The sequence below is a fragment of the Aquarana catesbeiana genome, linkage group LG07 (assembly GCF_042186555.1).
Source record: "Aquarana catesbeiana isolate 2022-GZ linkage group LG07, ASM4218655v1, whole genome shotgun sequence".
Lineage (NCBI taxonomy): Eukaryota > Metazoa > Chordata > Amphibia > Anura > Ranidae > Aquarana > Aquarana catesbeiana.
Window position 1 is genome coordinate 154,843,105 of NC_133330.1, and position 20,549 is coordinate 154,863,653.

Sequence of the window (20,549 nt, forward strand, 5' to 3'; positions counted from 1 at the left end):
TTTATGGATTTGAAAATCACATAACGCATAGAAATTCATATTATACAGTTGCAGCAGTTACATCTCAATAGAATCTGATAGTCTCATATATTAACACTAGATCATGTTAGATGTTCCCACAGGTGACTTTGGTGCAGAGATAGCTGTCTGGTGACTTTGGTGCTCCCCCTTGTGGTTGCCTACTCACCAGCTCCCGGATCCCCTGCAGGGGTAATACGCCTGTAATGTATTATAGATGGAACTTTCTGGGGCATATTGATATATAAAATCATATTGGCCCCACTATTGCACACAGATACTTAATATATTAATGTGGTGACATCCATATACTTTACCTCATCCCCCTATTTACACCTTATGGGGAATGGACCCCATGTTATCTAATGCCACATAGATATAGAAGAATGGAATCATTAGTACTTTTAAGTTAACCCTGTACAGACCTATTGTTTAGGTTTTCAGGTAGCGCCTATTAAACCCATTTTTTATTTTTCTATACGTTTAACAGAGCACCTAGCTTGGGGACTCTGTGTAAGGGGGGAAGCAACCTGTGTTCTTTTGCCATATAGGCCTGCCCTAAGCGCAGTTTTTTTCACACGAGCTTCTACACTCTGCCCCTGTTCCACAACCTTCACCAGAAGAAGACGCCAGCATGTGGCACCGTAAAAAAGAATCAGAAGGGCTTTCCTCAAAGTCTTGTTAATAAGAAGTCGAGAAAAGGAGAAACGGCAAGTCTGCGTAACAAAGAGATTCTGGCAGTGAAGTGGAGGGACAGAAGGGATGTGTACATGTTGTCTTCCATCAACAATAACAGCTATGTGGAAATCCCCAGAAGGAATGGCCCCATCCAGAAACCAACATGCATCCATGAATACAATTTGTTTATGGGGGGAGTCGACTTCAACGATCAAATGTTGGAACCATACCTTGCCACAAGACGGACATACCATTGGTACAAAAAAGTAGCAATTTATTTTTTTTCAATTGGCCATATTCAATTCCTATATCATTTACCGCAACTCCACCCAAAACCCCCAACCCTTCCTTGGCTACCAGGAGGAAATTTACACTGCCCTTATATTCCCGAACGGCCCACCAGAAAACATCCGATCAGATGTTGTTAGTCGACTCTCCGAACGCCACTTTCCAGATAAACTCCCTCCCAAACCAACAGGCCAAAGATGTCAAAAAAGATGTAAGGTGTGTACCAGAGCAGGAGTCAGAAGAGACACATCTTATTATTGTGAACAATGTCCTTCCCAACCAGGCCTCTGCATAGGTGAATGTTTCCGCCATTACCATACTTCACTAAATTATTAGTGAAGTATGGTAAACGTAATCCTCAGTTCCTGCCTTCACACCCCTTATGCCACTGCCTGCTCTGTAACTGACCCTGGCTTGTTATTCGACCACGCTTCTGCCTGCCGATTTTGTACATACCGCTGCCTGATCTGGAACTGACCCTGGACTGTTATTCAACCATGCTTCTGCCTAACGGTTCTGTTCATACCTCTGCCTGATCTGGAACTGACCCTGGACTGTTATTCGACCATGCTTCTTCCTAACGATTCTGTACATACCTCTGCCTGATCTGGAACTGACCTTGGACTGTTTGAACATGCCTCTTGCCTGCCTCTTGGACTGATCTTGTACCCTGCAACTGGACTAGTGGGATTCAACACAGGGGTCTCACATATGTGAGGGGCTCCAGAATAGTTTTTCTGGATGAAGAAAACAATTTTCTTTGTTTTCTCATTCCTAGATTAGGGTCTGGAGACTCGGAGGCTTCAAAGAGATTTGGGTGGGAGAAGCCTCTACCCCTGTCCCCATTCTGTCCTGAACGAGGCGCTACTTTTGCTTGCTGCCTGTAGGACTTACTGCCATCATGCCTCTGTTTGTCGCACTGACCACAGCACATGGACCATGTTCCTGCCTACTACCAAGACCAATATTTTGGCACTGCTGACAATCTCTGCCTGCACTGACCCTGCACTGCACTGACCTATGGACAGTTATCCCTGCCTGCTGCCTGTACTGACTATGGACAGTATTTCTGCCTGCTGCCTGAAAAATTGTGTTTGCTGTTGCTGACCAAGTCCCTGCCTGCTGCCTGGACCAGTGTTATCCTCCTGTGGACAACTGTACTACTAAAACCACAGGTAATCTTTTGTTTCTCTTTGCTCAGCATAATGTATTTTGGGGTGTAATTCTTGGTATGTGCATGCTATATGTCCCTGGAACACCTGATGGTGTTCCTTGCATGTTGGATCTCTGTATGTGGCCAGGCTGTGTAAAGGTCTCACACATGTGGTATTGCCATACTCAGAAGGAGTGGCAGAATGTATTTTGGGGTGTTATTTTTGCTATGTGTTGGAAATATCCTATAAATGGACAACTTTGTGTAAAAAAAAAATGCGTTTTCATTTTTTTTCCACATATTCCAAAAACTTCTGGAAAAAAATGAACCATTCAAAAGACTCATTATGCCTCGTAGATTATACGTTGGGGTGTGTGCTTTCCAAAATGGGGTCATTTTGTGGGCGTTTCCATTGTCCTGGTACTCCAGGACCTTCAAAAGTGTAATAGGTGGGTGAGAAATGAGATGTGTAATTTATGCTCCTAGAACACCTGAAGGTGCTACTTCAATGTTAGGCCTCTGTATGAGGTCAGGCTGTGTAAAAGTCTCACACATGTGGTATCATTTAACTCAGGAGGAGTAGCAGAATGTATTTCGGGGTGTTATTTTTGCTATGTAAATGCTATGTGTTTGAAATATCTTATAAACAGACAACTTTGTGTAAAAAAAAATGGGTTTTCATTTTTTTCCACATTTTTCAAAAACGTCTGTAAAAAAATGAACCGTTCGAAAGACTCATTATGCCTCATAGATTATACGTTGGGGTGTTAGCTTTCCAAAATGGGGTCATTTTGTGGGCGTTTCCATTGTCCTGGTGCTCTAGGGCCTTCAAAAGTGTAATAGGTAGTCATCAAGTTAGATGGGTAATTTATGCTCCTTGAACACCTGATGATGCTCCCTGCATGTTGGGCCTCTGTATGTGGCCAGTTAGTGAAAAAGTCCCACACATGTGGTATTGTAATACTCAGGAGGAGTAGCCGAATGTATTTTGGGGTGTCATTTGTGGTATGCACATTCCATGTGAGAGAAATAAGCTATTACAATGACAATTTTCTGAAAAAAATATAAAAAATAAAAAAAAACTTAATTTGCAAAGAATTGTGGGAAAAAATGACAACTTCAAATAACTCACCATGCCTCTTACTAAATACCCTGGAATGTATACTTTCCAAAAAGAGGTAATTTGGGGAGCATTTGTATTTTCCTGGCTTGTTAGGGTCTCAAGAAATGAGATGGGCCTCAGTACATCAGGTGTGATCAGATGTGATCATTTTTTTATGATTTGCACCATAGCTTGTAGACTCTATAAATTTCACACAGACCACATAATATCCACTAATTTGGGTTATTTTTACCAAAGATATGTAGCAGTATAAATTGTGGCCAACATTTATGAAGAAAAATTGCTAATTTGCAAAATTTTATCACAGAAACGAAGAAAAAAGCATTCTTTTTTCAAAATTTTCGGTCAGAGGTGATCAAATACCACCAAATGAAAGCTCTATTTGTATGGAAAAAAGGACAAAAAAATCATTTGGGTACTGTGTTGCATGACTGAGTAATTGTCATTCAAAGTGTGAGAGCACTGAAAGCTGAAAATTGGTCTGGGCAGGAGGGGGGTTTAAGTGCCCAGTAAGCAAGTGGTTAAAGACCCTTCTTGTGCAGAATTGTGTGCTGTGCTGTACCCTAGACTAATACTCCACTAGTGTGTGGTAGAGACAGAAGCAGTCCTTGATGCAAAGACCAGGTTGACAGCAAAAATGGGTGTCGTGCCTTATTCTGTGTTTACCACAGACACTATTTTTTTTGGGGTGACTTTTGTGTTGGGTAGATTGGAGGACATCTGGAAAATGCCTCTCATGCAGCTGGCCAACTGCATCTGGATTTGGGCTTTGGGCCACAGCGCCTTCTGCATACAAAAGGGTTGTGATAATTGCTTCCTGAAATTTTAGGAAAGATCCAGTTCCTTCAGTAGCTTTGTAAATAACAAAAGCATTGTATAGAGCCAATTGAAATATATATATGTATATATATATATATATATATATATATATATATATATATATATATATATATACACACACACACACACACTTTTTTTTGTACCAGTGTCTAGCTTTGCGGGTGGCTAAATACAGTTTTATCACTTGGTCATTGAAGTCTACTCCCATATTTAGATTAGTCTTGGACACAGAGAGGCTTTTCAATGACACCACATGTCGTGAAAATTTGGATCGTCATGTCTGGGTGAATGAAAGACAGGATGAATACATCACGTTTGTCCTTCCATTTTACTGCGAGTAGTTCTACATTGTGCAAGCAGGCTTTCACCCCCTTTCTAAGTGGAGTGTTAATGAGCCATTGGGGGGAAGCCCCTGTGATTAGATCGCACGGTGCCATAGCAGCCAATTTCTTAATGGACAAACGTCTAAAAAGTGACATGCTTGCGTAAAATGTTTTCCACGTACAAATCGTACCCCTTATTGAACAAAGGTGAGAACAAGTTCCACACTATCCTACCACTGCTCCCCACGAAATCTGGGCATCCAGGGGCTCCACATGACTGTCTTTTCTCTTTTAAATTCTAACATACATTTTGACCCCAAATCTGGCATGCTTGCTGGGGAGATATTGCTTAATTGCAAGCCTGCCAGTAAAATCTACAAGGGGCTTTGTTATGCAGATGTTTTGTTGAAGCGTATACACATCTGCAAATTTCTGGGACAGGTAATTTATGAGGAGTCAAATTTTGTGGAGCCAATCATAATCCGGGTCACCCTGGAGACGACAGAGGGTATTGTCACTGAAATGCAACGCATTATTGTTTCATATCTTTGCCTGCCTATTACAGCAGAGAACATGGGCATATGATGATATGTCCTTGTTAAGGGTTAGGCCCAAAAAAGTTTTAAATACAGAAACCGTGACAGGTTTCCACCCAAGTGGCTACTATGGCTGATAGGGCAGTACAGCCGGCCCTGCTGTAATATTAATTATATTTTCCATCAGTTCACCAGAGGGGCCCAGGAGGTGAGAAGCAGAGAGGGACTCTTTTATTAAATTTTGTGTGCGGCAGCTAAAGCCACGCTGCGTTTTGCAATGCTGATCAGTGACAACCGGCCACATTTGCTCACAGCCTTTCATTGGCACAGTGATTCTCTCACTGGTGGAGTGATTATCCCTTCCTCCACTGAGGAGGGCGGAAGGTGGGGCTGGAGGAGGGGGGAAGGCAGGGCTGTAGCCTGCCGACAGGAGGTGATGCCACAGAGAGGTGGCCAAAGGCACAGACAGCAATGGGAACCCATTGTACAGGCAGCAATTGGAACCCGGTGCACAGGTGTAGCAATGACCCCTAAGGGCCTAATGATGACCTCCAGAGTCAAGGAAAGCTGACATCCTTCCTTGTAGAGTGAGTTACCAGGCATGGTGAGTGTGATGCAAGAAGAAATGATGGGCGCCAGTCACTTTTGAATGCGAACAAAATATTTATTGTCTCTTAACAGAACTGTGGGAGAGAGGGTTAGGGCCAGGACACGCTTAGGTAGATGTGTGATAATAGTCAGACTCAGAGACTTCTACAGGTAGAAAGCTAAACAGTGGAAGGCCTCCAGCCATATAACACTTCTGTATAGGTAGGACTGCTGTCTCCTATGGCAACTAATCTTGCAACAGACACTAAAGGTTGTTGTACATAACTCTTGGTAACACAGAACAGTCCTTTACTTATCTCACAGTATCCCACTGTAAATCTTCACTCACTGAGCTCCCATCTCCCATCTCGTCTCTCGCTAGACTTCCTGATCCCAGTCGTCACTGGATCCCCCGAGCTCTTCCACAGCTATCCCACTGTATACTCCTCAAGCGTCACCCCTGCTATCCTGCTGGGTCCCTGGCTTGGCACTTGCTGATGCTTTCCCACTTCTTCACCATCCCCGGCTGGTGAGAAGACTGCTCTGGTGCTTGCTCAAGCTTACTCATAGTAGTCTCCGGTAATAAGATGGATGGTCCCTTAGTGGTGACAGCTTCCTTTCTACCTCCGACCACAATTGGTTCCCTGTTCTGCTGAACCTTTTCAACTCGGTTGGACTCCAATCCTGCAGTCCCAACCCTATGCTGCTTCTCCTGCTCCTGGATAGGCCTCAGACAGCCTAGCAGCCAGGTGTCCCCGGGATAGGCTTCAGACTTCCGGCCTAGCAACCGGGGGTTACGTAACACACGTCCACCAAGACAGCTGTCCAGGTGGCACAGAAATCCCGATCACCTGACTCCACCCAAAAAAAAAAAGTCTCTCCCAGCAGGCCAAGGGACTAAAGAAACCCCTGCCAATTGGCTGAGACACCCCATCTAATCATGATCTGACCTTGCTAAGCCCCTGTCATTCTAATGTAGCAAGGTTCTGGACCACCAAAGGCCTAATGGTGACCTCCAGAATCAGGGATAGCTGACATCCGTCTTTGTAGCGTGGGTTACCAGGCATGGTGGGTGTGACGCAAAAAGAAATGATAGGCGCCAGTCACTTTTGAATGCAAACAAGAGATTTATTGTCTCTTAACAGAACTGTGGGAGAGAGGGTTGGGGCCAGGACACCCTTAGGTAGATGTAATTATATTTGGCAGACGCCGAGACTTCTATAAGTAGACAGCTATATAGTGGAAGGCCTCCAGCTGGATAACACTTCTGTATAGGTAGGACCGCTGTCTCCTATGGCAATTAATCTTGCAACAGTCACTAAAGGTTGTTATACATAACTCTTGGTAACACAGAACAGTCCTTTACTTATCTCACAGTACCCCACTGTAGCTCTTCACTCACTGAGTTCCCAGTCTCACGCTATACTTCCTAAACTCTTCCACAGCTATCCTGCTGTGTACTCCTCAAACGTCACCCCCGCTATCCTGCTGGGTCCCTGGCTTGGCACTTGCTGATGCTTTCCACTTTTTCACTGTCCCTGGCTGGTGAGAAGACTGCTCTGGTACTTGCTCAAGCTTACTCACAGTAGTCTCCGGTATCAAGTTGGACGGTCCCTTAGTGGCGACAGCTTCCTTTCTACCTCTGACCATAACTGGTTCCCCATCAGGCTGAACCTTCTCAACTCGGTTGTACTCCAATCCTGCAGTCCCAACCTTATGCTGCTCCCCCTGCTCCTGGATAGGCCTCCGGCAACCTAGCAGCCAGGTGTCCCCAGGACAGGCCTCAGGCTTCCGGCCTAGAAACACGGGACGACGTAACGCACGTCCACCCAGACAGCCGTCCAGGTGGCTAAGAAACCCTGATCACCTGACTCCACTCAAATAAAAAGGCTCTCCCAGCAGGCCAAGGGACTAAAGAAACCCCTGCCAATTGGCTGAGACACCCTATTCATGATCTGACCTTGCTAAACCCCTGTCATTCTAATGTCACCAGCCACAGTACCACCTAGTGACAGAAAAGAAAAGGTGCAGCAATTCCCGAATTAGAGAGGAATCAGTTGATCTTCTAACAATTAGCCAGGACAATTACCACCTGGCAAACTAAATTTGTTAGCAACCCAGCCTAAACACCAGGGTGCTACATCCTCCCCCTGCCTAGGAAACTACGTCTCGGAGTTTGCAAGAAACAATTTGAAACTCTCAAACCTGAGAGTGAATGTCCTGGCAAAAACTGGGATAGGTAGGGTAACAGGAAAGGATAAACAAATAACAATACATAAATATAGTAGTATAAAAGTCTAGCAATCAAACGCTGGATCACAAAATACTAAAAACAGCGCTAAAATAAAAGCCACAAAAAAAAGTGTCACAGCAAGTGGCCAAAACACAAATGTGAGTCTCTATGTAGTAGGTAATGATGAAGACAGTTCAAGGCTTTTATAGGTGTAGAATCACTGATGTCCAAGCGTGCACCTTTCACCAGAAAGAAAACATGTTCCCCCACGTGATGCACACTCCCCCAGGGGGTCAAACTCACCAGAAGCCACTAATAAACATCCACTTCAATACTAAGTATTTGAGAAAGTGGAAAGGGGAACCTTGTTTCTGGCGGGAACTTCCTGTCAGTTGCACCCTTATTCCCTCAGAGGAACACGTGGCTTCTGTTTTATTGCAGATGGAGCCCCTTTACCAGTGAATCCTGCTGATGATGAGGACTTAATATTGAAGTGGATGCTAAATACCTTACTCAATGCTCTTTTATTAGTGGCTTCTGGTGAGTTTGACCCCCTGGGGGAGTGTGGTGGAACATGTTTTCTTTCTGGTGAAAGGTGCACGCTTGGACATCAGTGATTCTACACCTATAAAAGCCTTGAACTGTCTTCTTCATTACCTCCTACATAGAGACTCACATTTGTGTTTTGGCCACTTGCTGTGACACTTTTTTTGTGGCTTTTATTTTAGTGCTGTTTTTAGTATTTTATGATCCAGCGTTTGATTGTTAGACTTTTATACTACTGTATTTATGCCGTTTTCTTACTTTTTAAACAGCTGCTTTATACTTTTGAATATTTATTTATTTAATACTGCACATAGAACTGTGGGATTGAATATTTCTTAAGTGTTTATTTATTTATTTAATACTGCACATAGAACTGTGGGATTGATCTGGCACTGAGCGTGTGTGTTATAGGCCACATTATACACACTTTTTCTGTATTTTAAATAATAATACATGTGGCGTACCACATGAAATAGGTAACATTGCACATGTACAGTACATAGGCAAGTGGCAGTTCACACAAGGGCAGATAAATAGAAGACAATATTTACAGTTTTACGTGTGGCGCACCAACCAAACAACGAGGGAAAAATACAATAACAGTAGCCTTATATCCAACTATCTATCTATGATATACACCTGAAAAATAGAAATATTAGCATTGTTGTACAAGCGGAAGTCACTGTCTCTAAACCTGAAAGATAGAATAGACAGCACAAAAATACATCCTATTCCTGCGATAACACAGTGCAGTATATACATAAGTGAATGTTGCATGTAGCATTAAAACAGTGCAAATGCACACTATGACACATCTTAATCTATATAGAGAAGAACTTTAGCAACTTCTATTAAACAATTTTGACATTATGTAAACCAGGACTCACTCAGGTGGGCACTCTCACGCTGTCAGGGCTAGGCTCAGCCCTTCCTTCTTTGAGCTAGCCGCTCAGCTGTCGGCTAATTGCCAGCTCCTATCTCTCCACAGTTACTCTGTTGATGATATCCTGCTTGTCAGTTCTGCCCACTTAAGCCGCCCAGCCCAGAGGATCTCTGCCTTTGCCTTGGTCAACATCACAGAGACTATCTCCTGTGCTCCTGTTTAAAGACTTGCTTGGCTGACATCCCTTCTGACTCCAGATCCTGCTTGCTGTTTCACTACACTGACCCCTGACCTACTGGCTTGGCTGACTATCCGTTCCGGTTACTGAACTTTGGCTATGTTTTGACTACGTTTGTTCTTTTTACTTTTATTAATAAACAAGTGTGATTTAACTGTACTTCTGTCTCGGTCTGATTTCATGGTTTCTGACAGTAGGCGAAGGCCATGAATTTAGAAGATACAGTCAATCCACTTGTTGGTAATATTTTTTACAGATTGGATGAGCAAGGATTGGATGAGCAAGATCACTGCATGGATCAGTGCAGATTTGCCATGGCATTACAAACGCTCATGAGTCGCACGGCTCACCTGGAATCTCCCATTGTGGCTGCTCAGGTACAACCTGTGTTGCAGGCCATCCCTGCTGCTGCTCCAGTCTCTGTGCAGGCACCCGCCTCGAGTATTACCTCTATAAGAGGGATGTCTGGTTCCGGACCTGTGCACCTCTTCACTCTCCTCCTTGCTGGAGGAGTACCGCAATTTTAGTGATGTCTTTGACAAAGGTCAAGCCGGTAGTTTGCCTCCACACCAGTCGTATGATTGCGCAATTATTATTTTTTATTATTATACAGGATTTATATAGCGCCAACAGTTTACACAGCACTTTACAATATTAGGGCAGACAGTACAAGTACAATACAATTCAATACAGGAGGAATCAGAGGGCCCTGCTCGTTAGAGCTTACAATCTAGGAGGGAGGGTCAAGTTATACAAAAGGGTAATAGCTGTGGGGGATGAGCTAATGGAGAAAATAGTGCAGTTGTTAGATGGAGGCAGGATAGGCTTCTCTGAAGAGGAAAGTTTTCAGGGATTGCCTAAAAGTGGATAAATTTGGAGACAGTCTGACAGATTGGGGTAGGGAATTCCAGAGGATGGGCGAGGCTCGGAAGAAGTCCTGGAGGCGGATATGGGAGGAGGTGATGAGGGAGCTAGAGAGCAGGAGGTCTTGGGAGGAACGGAGAGGGCGATTGACCTTTAACCTGGTGCCATACCCCCTCGTGGCCAGGTTTACACTTTGTTGGTCTTGGAGGATAAGGCCATGGAGGAGTATGTTGCAGACGTACTTTCTCAAGGTTTCATCTGCAAATCCTCGTCTCCTGCTGGTGCTGGTTTCTTCTTTGTGAAGAAGAAGAGTGGTGAACTGAGACCTTGCAATGATTAGAGGGGTCTCAATCGTTTCACGATTAAGAATTTAATTGATTATGGAGTTATTTGACCACCTCAAGGGAGCAACCGTTTTCATGAAGCTTGATTTGAGAGGGGCATACAATCTCGTGAGGATTAAGGAGGGCGACAAGTGGAAAACTGCATTTAATACCAGAACAGGCCATTATGAGTACCTTGTAATGCCTTTTGGCCTTTGTAACGCCCCAGCAGTTTTCAAGGAATTTATTAACGATGTCCTCCGAGATTTGTTGCAGTTATGTGTGGTGGTTTATCTTGATGATATCCTCATATTTTCCAAGTCCCTGGAGAGCCACCACACAGATGTCTGTCGTGTGCTTCAGAAACTAAGGGAGAACAATCTCTATTGTAAATTGGAGAAGTGCGAGTTCCATCGTGAAAAGGTTAAATTCCTGTGTTATGTCATTTCCACTGCTGGTTTTTCGATGGATCCAGAGAAACTTTCAGCAGTCCTACAGTGGCCCCGACCCGTGTGTTTACGTCCTCTGCAGCATTTTATGGGCTTTGCCAACTATTATCGGAAGTTTATTTGTAACTTCTCATCTCTGGTCAAGCCCCTGACGGATGGTAACCCACAGAGTTGGTCTCCAGAGTCTGTTAAGGCCTTTGAGAGTCTCAAGGCTGTGTTTGTTTCTGCTCCTGTGTTGGCACATCCTGATCCTACGTTACCTTTTATCCTTGAGGTTGATGATTCTGAGAATGGTGTTGGCGCCCTTCTGTCTCAATGTCATACCTCTGAGAGCGCTATGCATCCTTGTAGCTACTTTTCCAAGAAATTGTCACCTGCAGAGTGCAATTACGAGATTGGTGACAGAGAGCTGTTGGTGATCATTTTAGCCCTGAAAGAATGGAGACATCTCCTCGAAGGTACCACTGTGCCGGTTCTCATTCTTACTGACCATAAGAATCTCACATTCTTGTCTGAGGCTTAACGCCTCTCTCCCAGAAGGGCGCGATGGGCTCTTTTCTTGTCAAGTTTCAATTACATTGTCTCATTCTTACCCGGTACTAAGAATGTAAGGGCTGACACTTTGTCACAACAATTTTCCTCCACTTCCAAGATGGAATCGGTTCCAGTTCCTGTGATTCCTCCTGATCGTATTCTGGCTATGGTTCTCACCATTCTCACTTCTCCTTTGGGTGACAAAATTCTTGCTGCTCAGGTCCATGCTCCTCCTGAGAAACCTTGTGACCGCTGCTTTGTCCAGGAGAGTCTCCGTACTGCCATGCTCCAGACTTACCATTCTCCCAAGGCTGCTAGCCACCCTGGGAAGAATCAACTCTTTTGGGCCATTTCCCAACAATTCTGGTGGCCTAGTCTACGTGCTGATGTAACCGCCTTCGTAGCTGCCTGTTCCGTGTGACTCCATGACACCTTCCTGTGGGCCTCCTACAACCCATACTCAATGGAGAGAGGCCCTGGACCCACCTGTCTATGGATTTCATTGTGGAGATACCCAACTCCCAGGGTAACACAATTATCCTTATGGTGGTTGACTGGTTCTCAAAAATGTCTCATTGTATTCCACTTAAGAAGTTGCCCACTTCTAAGGAACTGGCTTCCATTTTTGCTCAGGAGATCTTTCGCTTACAAGGTGAATGATGAGATACTTGTGCGCACACCAAAACAATAAGAACATAAACAACTAAAGAATAAATGTAATAAAGCTGCCAGCATAAGGATGTTCTCACATCAAAAAAGACAAATAAAGGAAAGTAATTTATGCGGCGCTTTCTAAATAACAAATAAAGCTAGGCTTGTCAAGCAATAATTATTAAGGAGATTCATAAACGAAAATCCAAATAATAATTGTTTAATGTTGATATTCCATAATATTGTGTAACTGAAGGTTATAATGAGCCATTGTTACATCAATGAAATGAATCATGGGGCGTGGCCGGGATGTGAGCCGAGGAGGACGTGTGCCTGAAGAGCTCCGTGCAGATCCTGCTTGTATGCTCATTTTATATCCTCGTTCCCTGCTTCAAAGACTACCGCTGTGTCCTCCGTCTGACCTGCATCCATCGGTGACTGGAATTATGTCGGCGAAGGGCCGGGGAAAGTCACAGGCACCCGCTAAAACTCCAAAGTCGGGTAAGGGGCGGGCCGCCGGCTCTCCGAGCGCCATCTTAGGCTCTGACTCCGGAGCACAACGTGGGGGGAAGAAGGAGCAGAGCCTGACACGATCTCCTGTGGCGATGGCGGCACCCGAGGAGGAGATGGAAGCCCCCCTGTCTCCAGCTCTGCTAGAAGCAACACCGGAGACAATAACTAAACCCATCCTGGCTGCAATAGAGGGGTTTAAGACCATGCTGATGGTAAAAGTGGAACACCTGGATTCAGAATGCACCCTCATTCGTCATGACTTAGACAAAATCCGGGGACGACTTTTGGAAGCTGAGGGCCGCATAAGCACTGTAGAAGACCAGCAGGGTTCTCATTCCTCTCAGATAAATGAATTACAGTCCCTGGTACACACGCTGGCGAACAAAGTGGATGATGCCGAGAACAGACAAAGACGCAACAACATCCGCGTGGTGGGCCTACCAGAAGGTGCGGAGGGCTCACGCCCAGCAATATTTGCAGAATCACTGTTTAAGGAAGTATTGAATTTGCCTGACATGCCACCTACTTATGTGGTAGAAAGAGCCCACAGAGTTCCAATGGGCCATCGTCCGGATGGGGCACCACCGCGACCGTTCCTGGTACGGTTTCTGAACTATCGCGATAGGGACATGATACTGGCTGAAGCAAGAAAGCACCCGGAGTTGCCTTATGAAAACACAAAGCTAATGTTTTTCCCGGATTTCTCGGCTGAGGTCCAGAAGAGGCGCAGATCGTTTAATGAAGTGAGACGCAGGTTACGGGAGAAAGAAATCAAGTACAACATGTTATACCCTAGCAGACTGAGGATTCCATACAAAGGCACCGTGCGATTTTTTGACACCCCTATGGAGGCTAGCGACTGGCTTGACAGTATGTGAGTAAAATAGCTACAAGTTGCTGGCTGAAGTTTTGTTTTAGTTTTGTCATTTCTTTTTGCACCTATTGCTGGTGCCTGGAAAGATTCTTTTCTCCTGCCTAAAGTTTTTTGGCTGGGGGGGGGAGGGGGGCAGAAGAAATGCTGTTATGTGCATAGTTCTGCATGCACGAATATGATTGTACAGTATCCTGTATTAGGACTGATCGGAGGCAGCGGGTCCCTTCCCTATGTTTTTCAAACAGGACCATACAACATGCTTGGAGGGAGATGGGAGACTCAAATATGAGGACTAAAAGAACATCCGAAACAGAGGCACGGAGCTTAAAAGGCACGGACACTATGTCTTTCAAACTGATGGACTCTGGGAGTGTTTTTTTGATTTCTTTTTTACTTTTTTTAATTTTTATTTTCATTATTTTTGTTTTCAATTTTTCTGAGGCCATGTTTTCCAGGACTTTTTCTGGACAAGTTTTGGGGGAAAGCTGCGTGTACTGGTTGTGTTGTTTTGCTACACAGCAGCAGGGAGTTTTGGGGGTTGAGGGATTTTTCTTTTTTGATGGTGCAGCTTACCACTTTCAATTACTTAATGTGCAAATTACTAGGTGGTTATATAAGATATGTAGCATACCTGTATGTTATATTCATAATTTGATGGTACCAGGTGCTATGTATTTTAGATTCCAATACATCTTATGGCAGGTTCTAGTGTTAATTTGATATCTTGGAATGTCAGAGGCTTAAATGACAAATTTCGTCGAGCCTTGATGTTCCAATATCTAAAGTCGGTCACTCCACACGTGGTGTTTCTTCAGGAGACGCATTTGGATGGGAGCAGGGTGCTGTCCTTACGCAGAGCCTGGATACAACGGGCATTACATGCAACCTACTCTACCTACTCTAGGGGAGTTTCAATTCTGATCAGTAAGGCGGTACCTTGCACCATACATCATGTGATCTCAGATCCGGGTGGCCGATTCCTCATTGTTGTGGCGGATATCAATACATGCAAGATGGTATTGGTGAATGTGTATGTGCCTCCACCTTTTCAGGTTCAGGTCCTCTATGATGTTTTAAGTAAATTAGCCCCACATATGCATTTACCTCTTATCATAGCAGGGGATTTTAATGCCATTCTTTCTACTACTCTGGATTCCTCTAATGCGCACAGGGTGGCGTCTGCTGATCTTTCTGCCTGGGCGGCTACGGCCTCCCTGACAGAATTATGGCGATGGAAAAACCCAAATACAGTCAGCTACTCACATTTATCGAAAACTCATAGGTCATCCTCCAGGATAGATATGGCCTTTGCTAATGCGCCTATGTTGCAATTGGTGGGAGGTGCAAATTATTTAGCTGGGGGCCTTTCTGACCATACACCATTATTAGTGCACATTGGTATCCCCTCGGCCTGTAAAGGGGGGGCTTGGAGATTAAACCCAGGTTGGTTGGAGGTAGAAGAGGTATCATCTCAGATAGCACCACATTTCTCGGGATATTGGAAGGACAATGTAGGATCCGCCAACCCAGACACAGTATGGGATGCGTTTAAGGCTTGCATGCGGGGCCATTATATTTCGGCTATCAAACAGGTGCGTAGATCTTATAATAAGAAAGAACAAGAACTGCAAGACAGGGAAAGGACATGTGAAGTTGCACATGCAAATGACAACTCTGATGCAACTTATAATGACTTGTTGGAGGCAGGACGTATACTGGCTTTGCACTTTACTGACCTAACACATACGTCTAGGCAGAAGTATGCGAAATCCATTTTTGAACAGGGTGATAAGAATGGTAAGTTACTGGCTATGCTAGTGGCGGATCAGAGAATACAGACGAATATACCATGTATTAAAAACTGCGGGGGAGACATTCTTACAGACCCAGTAGCCATTATGGACACTTTTATGGAGTATTATAAAACCCTTTATATCCCTATACCAGAGTATGACAAGCAACATTTGAATGCATTGTTGTCGTCCCTAAACATTCCGGTCCTATCTGTTTCGGACAGGGATGTTCTCGAGGCTGACATAACTGAAAAGGAAATTGAAACTGCTATTAGGGCATTCCCTCCGCACAAGTCACCGGGACCGGATGGCTTTGGTGTAGAATGGTACAGACAGCATATTGAGGAATTGGTCCCTAGACTGAAGGCCTTATTCCACTTTTGTCTGAAACATAAATGCTTACCGCATTCCATGCTAGAGGCACATGTGATTCTTTTACCGAAGCCAGGTAAGGACCCGTTGTCTTGTTCGTCATATAGACCTATAGCGCTCTTAAACCAAGACCTTAAAATTCTCACAAAAATTTTAGCTACAAGACTGTCACAGGTCCTTACTACCCTATTGGACATAGACCAGACTGGTTTTATGCCTCAAAAATCGACGGACACTAACCTACGCAGGCTATTCGCTCATTTACAGATAGAACATGCTAATGTGGGAACTAGGGCGGTAGTGTCTCTCGACAAGGCCTTTGACTCGATTGGCATTATATGTTGGCAGTATTGCGTCACATGGGATTTGGGGATGTTTTCATGACATGGATTTCACTCTTGTATAGTAAGCCCCGGGCTGTCATAAAATTGGGTACCTCAGTGTCCTCTCAGTTTTTAGTGGGTAGAGGTAAACGGCAGGGTTGCCCACTATCCCCATCCCTATTTGCCCTAATTATAGAGCCTCTGGCTATAGCTTTAAGGAGATCGCCTGAGGTGAGAGCATTGGAGGTGGGCGGTATATGGGAATGTACTTCCCTCTGCGCGGATAATATGCTTCTGTTTCTGCAAGATGCCGGATCATCCTTGGAGGCAGTGTTTCAGATACTAGATAGATTTGCTGAGGTTTCTGGACTCCGAGTAAATTGGGAAAAGTCTACTGTCATGGCCATTGACAGTGATGCCCAGGCTTTGGCAACCAAAAGGGTTCCCATCCTCTGGGTATCGGAGTTCAAGTATTTGGGTATATGTATCTCACCTAGGGTGGGGGATTACATGTCTCTTAACTTGTTCCCTTTACTGACCAAAGTTAAGTTGCAGCTTGAGGCATGGAGACACTTGCCGTTGTCCCTGATTGGTAGAGTCAACTTATTAAAGATGAAGATTCTTCCAGTTTTTCTGTATTTTTTGAGGAACTCTCCAGTCTGGATCCCCTGTTCTTTTTTTAAGAGGGTGAATGGCTTATTCAGTTCATTTCTATGGTCTGATGCACATCCTAGAATCAGCCTCCGGACTCTGCAAGAGCCGTTGGGACAGGGTGGTCTGGCTCTACCTGATTTATTCAAATATTTCATAGCCGGACAAATGGTATTTGCTAGACGCTGGCTGACTAGAGATGAGGGGGACTCAGCGATGGTATTGGAAGCAGCCCTTGTGGGCTCGTATGAAGGTCTGTCTTACCTGGTACATAGAGGACCGCAGGCTTCTTCGTCTTTGACTTCTTCGATGCGCTTCACTATTCGTACATGGGATAAGGCACAGAAGCTAATGAAATCTCCAGAAGGGAGTTGGTCACAGGACACCCCCCTGTGGTTTAATCCTAAGTTGCCTCACTTTGGTGTAATCCCTGACCCGATTATATGGGCTAGAGTTGGTATTAAGCAACTTAAACATTTAGAGGGTGGGCAAAAATTGCTAACCTTTGACCAACTAAAAGAAAAATATAACTTACCCAACTGGTATTTCTTCCGTTATATCCAGGTAAGGCACGCCTTCTTAACCCAATTTGGCTCTGAGGAGCTGGAGTTGGGTTTATCACCATTAGAGAACATGCTGGGGCAGAAGACTTACCGAAAACGTTATCAGTATTGTACAAGGAACTATTTGTTGAAAGGCCAAAAATGCTTGTTAAATGTAGGGATACCTGGAGCGCACTTGTGACAGATTTCGGGGGGGAAGATTGGGATGACATGTGGGATCACCCCTTCCAGACCTTAGTATCAGCCAGAGCTAGACTCATTCAATTTAAATTATTGCACCGGGTCTACTATACTCCTGCAAGGATTGCTGGGATATATGGTGTGGGTGCAGCCGAGTGTTGGCGCTGTACGGCCGACAATGCTGATTTTGACCATGTATTCTGGCAGTGCCGGGAATTCTGGAAGGAGGTGACACACTATACAGAAGGACTTCACGGTACAGGTTCCTGTAACAGTGGCAGTATGTTTGCTGGGACTGGTGGAGGAGGTAACGCCACGTAGGGCACAAAGAACCATGATTTCACTCTCTCTTTTCTATGCACGTAAAGCTATCTTGTTATGTTGGAAAAAACCAAATCCACCTACTATATCCTTCTGGAAAGAACTGATTAATAAAGCTCTCCCATTCTATAAAGCAACATACCTGAGAAGGGGATGTCCAAAAAAATTTGAGAAGGTGTGGCAGTGCTGGCTTGATGCCAAGTTCACTTTGCAGTGATTCCGAGAGGGAGTAGTGGTATTTATAGTGGTATTTTTCCTGGTATGTTTGGTTAACACATGGGTGGGCGGTTTTTAAAAAAAAAATCTCAATCAGCTCAAATACTAGGTATGCGATGATTGTGTAAACCACGGATGTATCAAGAACCTAATTATGTTATTGGAAGGTAGAGAATAAGTATAACTTGTATTTGTATTGTGGAAGCTGCACCGGAATAGGGTTAAGGTAGGGGGGTGGGAGAGGGAGGTGGGGGGTTGGTACATGTTGTACTGTTGTATTGTTATGAAAAATGAAAAATATAAATTGTAAAAAGAAAAAATTAAATGAATCATGCAGATATAAACGAATGTGTTTTATTGCAGGAGGGAAATCAGCAAAAAATTAAAAATAAAAATAAAAATAAAAAGGGGTAAAAATTCCTCAAGATAAATGATAATTCTATAATTGACAAGGCACAAGGAGAATAAGTGTATACTATATCTTAGGTACAAAGTGCAAAAAAGTGCATTAATACATCATGATCTGTTAATAAATAATTGTAAAAATTCTACAAAATAATAATGAATACTGAATCGATGCTCAAAAACACCGACAATGAGTAGATCCTCAATCATAAGTGCAAATGCCAAGTGCAAAAAAATGCATGAATAATATATTGCTAATATATCATTATAGATAAAAATAAATACTGTGCAAACATTTAATAAATAAGTGACATGCAAACATCTCACAAAAGTGCATAAATAATCAGTAACACACAGATTTTATAGCAGCAATGTTGTGATCAGACTCAAAAATAGTGACGGTAAGTGACCAAACTAAAAATAATGTCCAAAGCACCAGAAACCCATCTTGAATAAAGAGCACACAGAATCTTCAGTGAATTCAGCCCATATATGATCCAATCTAAATCGTGCCAGTCCCAATTAAAAGGTATGTGAAAGAAATAGCTGATCACAAAGTGCCCAGTGCCCAGGCAATCAATCAAAGGTGTATGTGGAAGTGTGGTTTCCCCAGCCTCTCACCTTGAGGCTGAGCGATAACAGCCCAAATAACAAACAAAGGTGATTTCAACAGCCTCACGATCCCTTCAATGCTGGTTCCCCCAGGAGTCTCCTAGCATGGACCGCCCTCCGCTCTCAGTTCACTCAATCAGTCAGCCAAGCCATATAAAATACAGGGGGAGAACTCCATAGTGTAGTAGTTAAAACAAAGGTTTTTTTTATTCCAAGTATTGCACTTACATGTAACAGGATAAAACAAACGCTCGTACACAGTAAGCTGCTGCCCGATCCGGCCCTGACGCGTTGCGTGACTGTCACGTCACTTTATCAAAGGGTATGATACTGTGTACGAGCGTTTGTTTTATCCTGTTACATGTAAGTGCAATACTGGGCTGGATTCATTGAAGATTCTGTGTGCTCTTTATTCAAGATGGTTTCTGGTGCTTTGGACATTATTTTTAGTTTGGTTACTTACCGTCACTATTTTTGAGTCTGATCACAACATTGCTGCTATAAAATCTGTGTGTTACTGATTATTTATGCCCTTTTGTGAGATGTTTGCATGTCACTTATTTATTAAATGTTTGCACAGTATTTATTTTTATCTATAATGATATATTAGCAATATATTATTCATGCATTTTTGCATGCTCCTTGTGCCTTGTCAATTATAGAATTATCATTTATCTTGAGGAATTTTTACCCATTTTTATTTTTAATTTTTTGCTGATTTCCCTCCTGCAATAAAACACATTCGTTTATATCTGCATGATTCATTTCATTGATGTAACAATGGCTCATTGTAACCTTCAGTTACACAATATTATGGAATATCAACATTGAACAATTATTATTTGGATTTTCGTTTATGAATCTCCCTAATAATTTATTGCTTGACAAGCCTAGCTTTATTTGTTATTTAGAAAGCGCCACATAAATTACTTTCCTTTATTTCGCTTACAAGGTGATTGTCTTAGGCAGGGGTAGTCAGTTTGTGTCCCGGTTCTGGCGAGCCTTTTGCGCAGTTGGGAATTCAGCTTGCTTTCTCCTCTGCGTATCACCCGCAGTCTAATGGGGCCACAGAATGAGCCAATCAGTCCTTGGAGCAATTCCTATGTTGCTATATTTCTGACCATCATAACAGCTGGTCAGACCTACTACCGTGGGCAGAGTTTGCTCACAACAGTGCCTTGAATTCTGCTTCCCGATTGTCCCCGTTTATGGAGAATTATGGTTTCCAACCTTTCATGTTGCCTGACTCATTTGTTCCGCAGAGTATTCCTGCATTAGAGGATCATCTCTGTGGTCTAGGTACAGACTTAATGCTGACCACAGACACCTGCCTGCGCCTTCCTACCAGGTTGGGGACAGGGTCTGGCTGTCATCTCGCAACCTCAAACTTCGTGTTCCCTCTCTGAAGTTTGCACCTTGGTTTATTGGGCCTTTCCGTATTCTTCGCAGGATTAACCC